The sequence below is a fragment of the Lygodium microphyllum genome, chromosome 2, assembly GCF_053477565.2.
Source record: "Lygodium microphyllum isolate KBCC chromosome 2, Lygodium_microphyllum_v1.1.10, whole genome shotgun sequence".
NCBI classification, from domain to species: domain Eukaryota; kingdom Viridiplantae; phylum Streptophyta; class Polypodiopsida; order Schizaeales; family Lygodiaceae; genus Lygodium; species Lygodium microphyllum.
Window position 1 is genome coordinate 143,919,427 of NC_141136.1, and position 12,979 is coordinate 143,932,405.

Below are 12,979 nucleotides of genomic sequence, written 5' to 3' on the forward strand. Positions count from 1 at the left end.
TAGGTGCTTTTAAAACGGGTGCTCTTGCTAGCTCTTGTTTCACATCCTCGAATGCTACCTTACAAGGGTCACCCCATACAAATGAACAGCTAAAGGACAATAAATTTGTCAGTGGCAACGTTCTTTCTGCTAAGGCGTTGATGAATCTACGGTAGTAACCAACCGAAGACAGAAAGCTATGAACTTCTTTCGGAGTGCGTGGTGGACCCATGGCAACTATAACTTTAACCTTCTCGGGTTCTGTCGCAATCCCTACTGAACTGACCACATGATCCAGCAATAGCCCATAAGGTACTCAAAAAACACACTTCCGTGGAATTAGGGCGATGCAAAATTGTCTACAGCGCTCGAAGCATTTTCTTAAAATGATCATCTGCCTTTCTCGCATGGTGGCGACCGCCCCTAAGTCATCAATAAACACCTTCAACTCTTCAGGGGATATGCCACCAAATGTCTTATTTGCTGTTCGTTGCCATGAACCAGGCGTATTGCATAAACCGAAGGCCATCACATGGTACGCAGAAGTACCAAACACAGTGATAAAAGTTGTTTTCAACTTGTCCTCTTCTGTAATTGCCATTTGGTTATATCCTGCAAAGCAATCCATAAACGAATATATCTCCCTACCCGCTAATTGATCCAAAATCTGGACAATAAATGGCAACGGGTAGTAGTCCTTAACTGTCTGCTTATTTAGCTCCCTAAAGTCTACACATAATCGGATTTGATTATTCTTCTTTTTTCTAATCACAACCGGCGAACATCATTCCGTGTGTTGCACAGGAAAAATCAAACCCGCTTTTCGAAGCTTCTGTAACTCTTCAAACAGGCTGTCCCTCAGTTCGAAAGGCATACTCCTTACTTTCTGCCATACAGGCCGACTGCCCTCTTTCAACGGAATTGTATGAACAGCAAGACTAGGAGAGATGCCTCTCAACTCATCATAACTCCAGGCAAAGATATCACGGAATTCTTGGATCAAGGCCACATAGTCCTCCCTTTCTGCTGAGCTGAGCATAGAACCTAATTTGATTGGCCGCAAATCATCAGGCGTACCAAGGTCTAGCTCGATAACATCTGCATCTCTTATACGCTCTTGGCCCTCTATCGGCTCATTCAAAGTAATTTGATAGATGTCTTCCGTGGTGGATCCCTCTTTGGACTCATCACTCGATGATGTCTCACTGGCAGATAAATCTTCTAATGTCTCCAATTCTGTAGAAGATAGAGAAGCTCTCTCACTCTACGGGGACTCAGGATAAGCATCAACCACCACACGCTGGGCACCTCTACCGAATATTAGCCGACAAGCGGGTATATCCACTTGGCAGTCCGCTTGTAAGATCCAAGGTCGTCCGAGTAATACTTGGTAACTTGGACGGCCTGCAAAACGAATCACCCTAAAGTCCAATAAGCATTCTACATTGGCAACAGTAACATGGACCTTAGTAATGCAGCCTTCCGACTGTCTCAAACTATCATCTGCCATTCTGAGAATTGTGGAGCTATCTTTTTGGATCGCAAGACCCAACCTTTCCATCAGTTCAGAACTCATAATGTTAAGAGATGATCCCGTGTCATCATCGACTCGTGCAATACTCAAAGGTTCTACGATATAACCGGTACGTAGGATCTTTCTAAATTCCTTGCGTACTCCTGGGGAAAGCTTAATAAGATGTAAAAGATTCACATCCGTCTTGACTTTGCAAAGAGAGCTCGCTAAATCAAATTCATGATAGTTTGATAGAGCTCGCTTTTCACGCCAAACCATCCGCTCTTTAGGTCACTCAACTCGCTTTAATGCCTCCTTTTTAACTTTCACATTCTTCTTTGGTGGTTTCTTCTTGGCTCTACTTTCTACGGGCTTCAAAGGTCCCCCTTCCATGGCAGGATCCAAAACTTGCGTTCCTTTGTCGCCTTGTTTAGGGTTTTCGTCGACAGGCTTATCCTTGTCGGCTTCTCTACCCTTTTGACCTCTTGTAAGAACAGCTCGCAAATTAGAGGTTTCAGCATCATTAACGCGTACAGCCTCAATCAAACTAACCCCACTACCACTTGGTAGCTCCTCCACTGTTGTCTTTGGTCGTTGAAGTATTTGTTTAGGCCCGTCTTCTCGCTGGGAATCATTTCCTTGCGCACGATGATTAACAGGCCCTGGTTGCCGACTACCGCGCTGGAGGGAACTGATCTTACTCCAGCAAGTAGCTGCTAAATGGCCAGATTTTCCACAAATGTCGCACTTAAAATTTGGGCTATTTCTTGGATAGTGGTACCCGCCACACTATTTGCAACTAAACCTCGAAGGTGCACCCTCCTCTGGGTATCTACTTCCTATCAAATTTTGTTGTTTTTTAAGGAAGTTCACATCAACAGCTATTTGTCGATACTGCTCCGTAATCATATTGGTATAATGCTTCATCATGTCCTTAACCTCGCCAAGAACATTGGAAGCACTCGACTCATAGCCTTGGTCATTACCATGCCGTTCCGTCGGCCTAACAATTCGATTAGGCACAAGTTGTTGAACCACAGGCATGGTGTTAGAATTGATTGCCTGGCCTCCACCACTTGAAGCCATTTGACTGCCCGTAGGCATCGACATGCTAGGGGGAGCCGGTAATAAAGGCACATTCTGTATCATGTTCCCTCTCCCATTAGGGTTAGCCATCGCTATCCCTTGACCACTACTGCCATTGGCCATTGCCATATTGTTTCCCAGTACTAAACCCATTTTCGAATTGCCTCGAGAAGCATAGGCTGCTTATAGTCGGATTCCACCTCTTGTGCTCGTGTAATGGCAGTATCTATATCCCCCAAGGGGACACTACTCAACTGCAATTGGATATTAAAGTCCAAACCAGGTAGAAAATATTGCAATTGGGCAGCTGCGGGGATAGGAATAGAGGTGCCCAACTTACGGAAAACCTCTTTTATTTTCTTCGCATAAGCACGAATATCCTCGTGTGGTTCTTGGCGGGTCACGTTGAGTACACGCAACCAATATTGCCCACCCCTTTCGAGGGAAAAATCCCTTTGAAAAGCTTCATAAAATGCATCAATGTTCAATATGGTTCCGGCTTCTAAACCATGATACCATATAGTGGCTCTTCCTTTGAGAGTCATATTGAAGAACATCATTAAATGTCCTTCTTCTTGAATGGGACAGTTAAACATCAGCTTTTGAAACTCCCTAATGTGGAGTTCCACATCTTCCTCAACTAGCCCATTAAAAATGGGTAGGGGTAACCTAGAGCTGGTAAATCCGTCGTTCCTGCTGGAATTGCAATAGGCTGCGCCATCACGAGGATTGGATTTGCACTAGGGATAAGGTACGGTGGGGTTACACCTCCCGCCCGTGACGTGGACTGGCTTATAGAAGGAAGGGGAGTACTAGAGCTTCCACCTTCTCCTAACTTACTGCTTGTGGTCCCAAGACCACTAGATCCACTCTCTCGTAAGGGTTCAGCACTGCTACGCTTAGGGGAATATCTCCTAAAAATTTTAGCACGTCGCCTAGCTCTTTCGTCTCTTTCTTGCTTTTGGATTTCTGCTAGACGATGCTTATCAATAAATAACGGATCAATCTCAATATCCTTTGGCATAAACTGCTAGTTGGTCCCTAAACAACCAGATTCGAGAACCACCACTTTTAAGCGGCTCCCAGCAGACGCACCACTGATGGACCTAAAAACGGGCCGCCACTTGCTCATGCACTATCCGGGCCTCGTCACTACGCACAAGACAACCCCTCGGCCTCGTGGCCAAGAGCGTCTATCAAAATCTCTGCCTTCCTAAACATTGCGTTTGTAATACGTTGTAGTCCAACTGATCCTAACCCAATATTACTCCTCATAGGGAGTCCCTTGCACATATCCAAAAGGCTCGAATCACATACACATGGGGTTCCTCCTACGGCTGAATGCCGTCAACCCTTTGCGACTCTCCTACACCTCGGGGATTGGCCCCTCGATGCGTCGCTCAACATATAGACATTTCGCACAAAATCCATTCAAGGTACCATTTAATCGTATACAGGAATGTACCATTGTTCTTACTTCTCTTTCCCTTAGACCCCACGACTAGCCTATGGCTTAGGGTGTCCTGTCTCTCACTCAACGTGGGTCAATGTCCTAATGAAAACAATTGCTGTGCATCCAGGATTTCTGATACCTTTAAATATTTCCATGATTTATGCGTATTGTGGATGCCAAGTGCTCAAACAATTATGAAATCAATATTGTGCACATGTGGAAAACATCCTTTCAATGATTTTCAACTACCGATCTTATGCGGTGTTGCACAAACCTAGCACCAAGGGAACCCTCGTGCTACTAGACTCTTATTTTATAATTATTATCTGTCCTAAATGCTATGCATAGAAATCACCAACTTTTGCATCATCTCACACGGCATTTACACATATTTCAACTACCCTACCCTCCCCCGTTTAAATATTGCATCGTTGTATGGATTTATAGGGCATTTTGCCATCATTTTATGTGTAAAAAGTGGGAAAACCACACTAGAACAAGAAGGTGGGGTTGAACTGAGGAAAATACTCATGCTTCAGTCCCCACAAACATTCACAAACATTGCTCTTAATTTTCACTAATTTTCTGCATCCAAAATGCATTTTTCCCCTATTTTTAGTGATTTTTCTCCATTTTCCTTGTATTTTCCCTTATTTTTTGCATTATTTTATTACTAAAAATTCAAGATAGGTTATGGGCTGTGGCCCTTAGTTCCTTCTTGCAGCAAAATTGAAGATTTAGTTGGTGTTCCTATTTACTTTCCCAATTCTATGCCCAAAACCATCATTTTCCCTTGATTTTCCATATTTTACGTGTTTTAGCATATTATTTTGAACCACAAGATGCATATTTTTCTGATTTTTTGATTATGACCAGCAAGTACTCATGGAAAACAGCAACATAAACAATTTCTAGCCCACATGAACGACATTTCATCAATCAAAAGCCATAAAACCTCAAATTTTCTTTGAAATTTTTGAATTACAGCTTATTTGCGTGTTTCGGGTTTCATATCCATGGCTGCAAATTTGAAAATCAGCAGCACTTCATGTCCAGCACGATCACCAATCACCATTTCCTGCCCGTGGAGCAATCCGATCTATGCCGGACAAGCCTCCATCATTCTTTCTTCTTCCTTCTTCTTCCCACATGAACTTGCCTTTAGAAGAGAGAGAGGGAGGAGAGAGAAAGACTGATTTTCTGTCTCCCTCTACAGGCTGCCATTCCCCGCATGGTTTGAAGCGATACGGAGCGGATGATGAGTGTGGAAACCTGGCATACTTCAATCCCTGGCTTGCTTGACAAACAAAATCTCCATTTGAGGGGAGGGGGGCGCGTTTTTTTCGGCGGTTGAAAACAGCCGCCACCCCCCCTCCATCACGTTTTTTTTATAGGGGGTGCCAAAGGTCACCCCCCTCTATCCACACCTTTTGATATTTCCAATTTTGGCCCCCTTTTGGGCACCCCGACCGGTTTTTGGGCCACTTCCTCATACGGACTCCGATTGACGTGCTATAAATTTCTGGGCATCCCTCTCGGCATCTTGAACAGGCTTGCAGCTCCCACATCCCGTCCTGACTGATAGAAAAATTACTAAAAATCCGGACGTGTCACTTGGGCGCCCGTCGACTGCTTATGCTTAAAATCGTCCTAGATCGAGCCGTCGCCTTTGACGGTGAATATTTTTCCCTTGATATTCATAATTTTTATCTATTTTTAAGCACTTTTCGACACCAAAATTCCGCTCTCATTGGCGACCACGGGATAGGGCGACTCAGCTCGTCGAATCCACGAACATATCTGCATATAAACAACCAAAGAAGCATCAAACTGATACAAAATAAATATATAATAAAACTCAGCACAATGCTCCCCCTACCCCTGGACAGAACTAAGGCAGGACATCCACAAGGAGTAGGCCAAGTATCATCTAATAAAAGAGGCGAAGTGAGTCACTAACCAGCTGCTTCAACACAGCCAAACTAAAAAACCTATCAAAGAGGTTGCCCTAAGTGGTAGTCTGCGCTACTTACCAACTAAAAACAACACCACGAGGAGCTCCTACAAGGCGAGGACTCCTATAGCCTGATCAAAGAATAGTTGCTTTCAGGACATTTCTTCTTTTAGGATTTGTATTGGATGAACATACTTGGGCATGTAAAAAGGAGGGAGCTGAGCATAGTGACCCAAGGAGAATAGGGCATCAGCCTCAGGACCTGTCTCGGCACCCAAGAACCTACCAAGCCCTCGCAAGGCGACACTTAATCCTTTTCTAACGCTCACTTTTATTTTCGCTCCAACCTTCCTTGTTTTGTCAGTGTTTCCAGCAAGAAGCCACCCCTAGGAAGACAAGGTATCGGCCCCAGGTCTGATTCGTCCCCAGGAACCTACAAGGCCTTTGCAAGGCAATGATCAACTGCTTATATCTTTTCATTCCTTTTCTTTTCTTTGATAGGGGTTAGAACCCCTTTTTACACACCTTCGTATTTATATTCATCTTAACGGATGTACAGGGTTTCTTGGCATCATCATTATTAGCTTCTAGCAGGCTTCTCTAACTGCCTCACTACTAACAAGAACTCCTAGAATGGCTGCCTAGCAGGCTAGCAGAATAGGGCCACTAAGACTTCCTTCTAAAACAAGTCTTTCGATGCCTGACTATGTCTTTACAGGAGGCAATGACTACTCCGACCTCCCTCAAACATACTCAACCTAAACCTGGGACTTCATGCCTTGGTTGCCGGTCCCCAACAAAAATGTATACCCTCGACAAGTACAAATGCACATATAACAGGAAAGAAAGGTACTCGTAAAGGAGAGGTATCACCTGGATTGGCCACAAGAAGCTTCCATCGTAGTAAAGGCTCCTCCAGGCTCCACAAAATTCCACGAACGGCGAAACCTGTCGAGCACAACACTTAAAACAAAAACCCCCATTAAACGCACCCGCACTAGACAGGGAAATGGCCCTCTTGGCCTAATGAAATAAAACACTTCACTACCAAACTGAATTGGCCCTCTTGGCCTAATGAAATCAAACAATACTACGCATAACATCCTCCTGGAAACAACTATGATAGACATCAAAGCATAACATTCCTAGGGGAACAAAGGCTCGTAGCCCCTAGACTAGGTGCATTAGATTATGACCTATCCCTCCTGAGTATATTGCAAGAGGTGTTCGCATCACATGTCGTCGAATCAGTCTATGGGTCCAAGATAATAAAGGCAGATGAGTCTCGGTTACCCTCTGCATCACCCAAATCAACCATCGTCTGCCAAAGAGGGCATGTTCAGAAAGCATACCCCCCAAACAATAAGGTCCCGTCTCACCATCAATAGATATATCGGGACAAGGGCCACAATTAAAGAAGAGGTTTTCTTCATACGCAAAATTAGCCAAAGAATCCGCAAATTGATTCCAATTCCGTGGAATCAGCTGAAAAGACACTCTATCGAATTCGTCTAGTAGGGTTATGGCAGTATGATGATACATGCAAAGGATGGGGTTTCGTACTATGTATGTCCCATTGAGTTGATTTAAAACCAATTGAGAGTCCCCTTTCACCAACAACTGGCGAATACCATACTTCTTCGCAATATTCAAACCCATAATCAGGGCTTTGTATTCTGCCATATTATTGGTAAAATTCACCCCGAGATAAGCAGCTAACTTCATGACAATGCGTTGTCAGGGGTCTTGGATGACAACTCCTACACTGCCTTTTTTGTATGGACCCCTGGACGCCCCATCAAAGTACAAGGTGTACATCCATAAAGGGTTTACATATCCCGCCATCCGGAACTCTACTCGTAATTATGGTAATCAAAATTCAGCATATTCAACGGGTGGACTGTAAGCTCCATCCCTCCATCATCATTGAATTCAACAGGGATACTCGTCAAAATTTGTAGGGAGTGATGGCAGAAGACCTTGATTTCCCAAATAAATGTCCCGCCTTCTTTCTCAACCACCTTGTATCCTTTGCTCCACCAAATGAGCTTTCCCTGATGATACCTCTGTTCCAAATATGGATGTTCTAAATAAGCGATCAGGTGACCCATCAACCTCTATCACAACTTCCTTGCAGATGTTTGATCGATCTCGCCTAGACCTGCAAGGCAGTCATAGCATTAGTGCAATCAGAAGTAATAAGGTTTAATCTTATTAAGATTAACCTTATTTTTAAATTATATCCCCTCAAGGTCAGCTAACAAGACTATGGATTTATTCTTTCATATTCGAACGATCCTATAAGGCCCATCCCATTTGGGCTCTAGCTTGCGTGGAAATAATTCACGTCGTGCATCATAATACAGATTAAGCTATCCTTTCTTGAAGGTGTATTTCTTGGCTTTGAGGTCATGTAGCTGCTTCATTCGGCGCTTCCCCACTTCTTGGTGCAATAAGCTCTGCAGCTTAAGCTCATCTAAATGTGCCAGTGTCGTGAAGCGCTCAAAAAGTGCATCTTCATCGCTCAAAGAATGATTGATGGCAAACCGAATAGTCGGCAACTCAATTTCTAAAGGCAAGACACACTCCTCCCCATATACTAACTTGAACGGGGTATGGCCAGTGGCTTGTTTGAAAGTCGTATTATAGGCCCACACAGCCACGTATAACTTTTTATCCCAATCCCGTTTCTTTTCCGACATAATTTTGGACACGATGCCCACAAGCTGCTTGTTGGTGCTTTCAACTTGCCCATTGGCTTGCGGATTATATGGGGTTGTCTTGTTATGCTTGATTTGCCACATCTCTGTCAAACCTTTAATCACGTTATTCAGGAAATGGGGTTCCGCGGTCTGACACTAATTCTTTCGGCGGACCAAACCGGCATATTATTTGCTCTAAAAGGAAACTAGCACTTTCTTTAGCATCATCTTTCCTTGTTGCACGTGCTTCTGACCACTTTGTGAAGTAGTCAGTTGCTACATTGATGTACCTCTTTTGCGTAGTCGACGAGGGAGTAATAGGACCCACAAAGTCTATTCCCCACTTCTCAAATGGAAGTATCGCCATAATAGGGGTGAGTGGTCGTTTCCTATTCTCTCGACTGTCATGTCGTTGACAAATATCGCATCTCTTAACATACGCAAATGCATCCTAGAAGATGGCAGGCCACCAATAACCTGCTCTTAAAGCCTTTTGTGCTGTAATCCATCCAACAAAATGGCCACCGCAAGCAGAGTCATGGCACTCTTCCAAAATGAATGGCACCTCGTCAGGCATCACACACCGGCGATAGATATCATCAACCCCTTGCCGATATAATGTACCTGCGATCAAAGCAAACTTTAACGCTTGTTGCTTAATTTTCCTTCTCTCAGCTTTAGATAATTCGGATCCCGCCTCTCCTGTTGATAAATAATGCATTATTGCAGCATACTAGGAGGGAATAGATGCCGTATCTATTTTAAATAACAACTCCATGTCACTACCTTCAGCCACAGATTCTTTCGACTCCCCAAAGTCTACAAACATTCCACGATGCCTTGCAACCTTGGTGGCTTACTCCTGATTTCATAATCAAATTCGTGCAAAGTGATCAACCACTTTGCTAGACGATCAGGCGGCTGCAGCTTATTCATCAATAATCGAAGCCCCTCCGCCTTCGTATAAAGCACGACTTTCTCATAGAGAATATAATGCCTGAATTTCTTGGTACCAAAGACCATCGCTAGACACAATTTCTCCATGTAGATATAATTGATTTCGGATACCCCCACCTTCCGACTAGCAAAAGCAATCGGGTGGTACCACTTCTCTTCCCAAATTTGGGCTAAACAGCAGCTGATACTATACATGGTAGCTCCTGAAAATATATAGAACGCCTCACCTCTTTTAGGTGCTTTTAAAACGGGTGCTCTTGCTAGCTCTTGTTTCACATCCTCGAATGCTACCTTACAAGGGTCACCCCATACAAACGAACAGCTAAAGGACAATAAATTTGTCAGTGGCAACGTTCTTTCTGCTAAGGCATTGATGAATCTACGGTAGTAACCAACCGAAGACAAAAAGCTATGAACTTCTTTCAGAGTGCGTGGTGGACCCATGGCCACTATAACTTTAACCTTCTCGGGGTCTGTCGCAATCCCTACTGAACTGACCACATGACCAAGCAATAGCCCATAAGGTACTCAAAAAACACACTTCCGTGGAATTAGGGCGATGCAAAATTGTCTACAGCGCTCGAAGCATTTTCTTAAAATGATCAACTGCCTTTCTCGCATGGTGGCGGCCGCCCCTAAGTCATCAATAAACACCTTCAACTCTTCAGGGATATGCCACCAAATGTCTTATCTGCTGTTCGTTGCCACGAACCAGGCGCATTGCATAAACCAAAGGCCATCACATGGTACACAAAAGTACCAAACACAGTGATAAAAGTTGTTTTCAACTTGTCCTCTTCTGTAATTGCCATTTGGTTGTATCCTGCAAAGCAATCCATAAACGAATATATCTCCCTACCCGCTAATTGATCCAAAATCTGGACAATAAATGGCAACGGGTAGTAGTCCTTAACTGTCTGCTTATTTAGCTCCCTAAAGTCTACACATAATCAGATTTGATTATTCTTTTTCTTTCTAATCACAACCGGCGAACACCATTCCGTGTGTTGCACAGGAATAATCAAACCCGCTTTTTGAAGCTTCTGTAACTCTTCAAACAGGCCGTCCCTCAGTTCGAAAGGCATCTGCCTTACTTTCTGCCATACACGCCGACTGCCCTCTTTCAACGGAATTGTATGAACAGCAAGACTAGGAGGGATGCCTCTCAACTCATCATAACTCCAGGCAAAGATATCACGGAATTCTTGGATCAAGGCCACATAGTCCTCCCTTTCTACTGAGCTGAGCATAGAACCTAATTTGATTGGCCGCAAATCATCAGGCGTACCAAGGTCTAGCTCGATAACATCTACATCTCTTATACGCTCTTGGCCCTCTATCGGCTCATTCAAAGTGATTTGATAGATGTCTTCCGTGGTGGATCCCTCTTTGGACTCATCACTCGATGATGTCTCACTGGCAGATAAATCTTCTAATGTCTCCAATTCTGTAGAAGATAGAGGAGCTCTCTCACTCTTCGGGGACTCAGGATAAGCATCAACCACCACACGCTGGGCACCTCTACCGAATATTAGCCGACCAGCGGGTATATCCACTTGGCAGTCCGCTTGCAAGATCCAAGGTCGTCCGAGTAATACTTGGTAACTTGGACGGCCTGCAAAACGAATCACCCTAAAGTCCAACAAGCATTCTACATTGGCAACAGTAACATGGACCTTAGTAATGCAGCCTTCCGGCTGTCTCAAAATATCATCTGCCATTCTGAGAATTGTGGAGCTATCTTTCTGGATCGCAAGACCCAACCTTTCCATCAGTTCAGAACTCATAATGTTAACAGATGATCCCGTGTCGACAATGGCATAATCTACTAATATCCCATTGACATAGGCTGCAACCCTTGGGCAATGCTTCTCAGCATGCTCGAACCAGTCATCATCACCGACTCGCGCAATACTCAAAGTTTCTACGATATAACCGGTACGTAGGATCTTTCTAAATTCCTTGCGTACTCCTGGGGAAAGCTTAATAAGCTGTAAAAGATTCACATCCGGCTTGACTTCGCAAATAGAGCTCACTAAATCAAATTCATGATAGTTTGATAGAGCTCGCTTTTCACGCCAAACCATCCGCTCTTTAGGTCACTGAACTGGCTTTAATGCCTCATTTTTAACTTTCACCTTCTTCTTTGGTGGTTTCTTCTTGACTCTACTTTCTATAGGCTTCAAAGGTGCCCCTTCCATGGCAGGATCCAAAACTTGCGTTCCTTTGTCGCCTTGTTTAGGGTTTCCGTCGACAGGCTTATCCTTGTCGGCTTCTCTACCCTTTTGACCTCTTGTAAGAACAGCTCGCAAATTAGAGGTTTCAGCATCATTAACGCGTACAGCCTCAATCAAACTAACCCCACTACCACTTGGTAGCTCCTCCACTGTTGTCTTTGGTCGTTGAAGTATTTGTTTAGGCCCGTCTTCTCGTTGGGAATCATTTCCTTGCGCACGATGATTAACAGGCCTTGGTTGCCGACTACCGCGCTAGAGGGAACTGATCTCACTCCAGCAAGTAGCTGCTAAATGGCCAGATTTTCCACAAATGTCGCACTTAACATTTGGGCAATTTCTTGGATAGTGTTGCCCGCCACACTATTTGCAACTAAACCTCGAAGGTGCACCCTCCTCTGGCTATCTACTTCCTATCAAATTTTGTTGTTTTTTAAGGAAGTTCACATCAACACCTATTTGTCGATATTGCTCCGTAATCATATTGGTATAATGCTTTATCATGTCCTTAACCTCGCCAAGAACATTGGAAGCACTCGACTCATAGCCTTGGTCATTACCATGTCGTTCCATTAGCCTAACAATTTGATTAGGCACAAGTTGTTGAACCACAGGCATGGTGTTAGAATTGACCACCTCGCCTCCACCACTTGAAGCCATTTGACTACCCGTAGGCATCGACATGCTAGGGGGAGACGGTAATAAAGGCACATTCTGTATCATGTTCCCTCTCCCATTAGGGTTAGCCATCGCTATCCCTTGACCACTACTGCCATTGGCCATTGCCATATTGTTTCCCAGTACTAAACCCATATTCGAATTGCCTCGAGAAGCATAGGCTGCTTGTAGTCGGGATTCCACCTCTTGTGCTCGTGTAATTGCAGTATCTATATCCCCCAAGGGGACACTACTCAACTGCAATTGGATATTAAAGTCCAAACCATGTAGGAAATATTGCAATTGGGCAGCTGCGGGGATAGGAATAGAGGTGTCCAACTTACAGAAAACCTCTTTTATTTTCTTCGCATAAGCATGAATATCCTCGTGTGGTTCTTGGCGGGTCACGTTGAGTACACGCAACCAATATTGCCCACCCCTTTC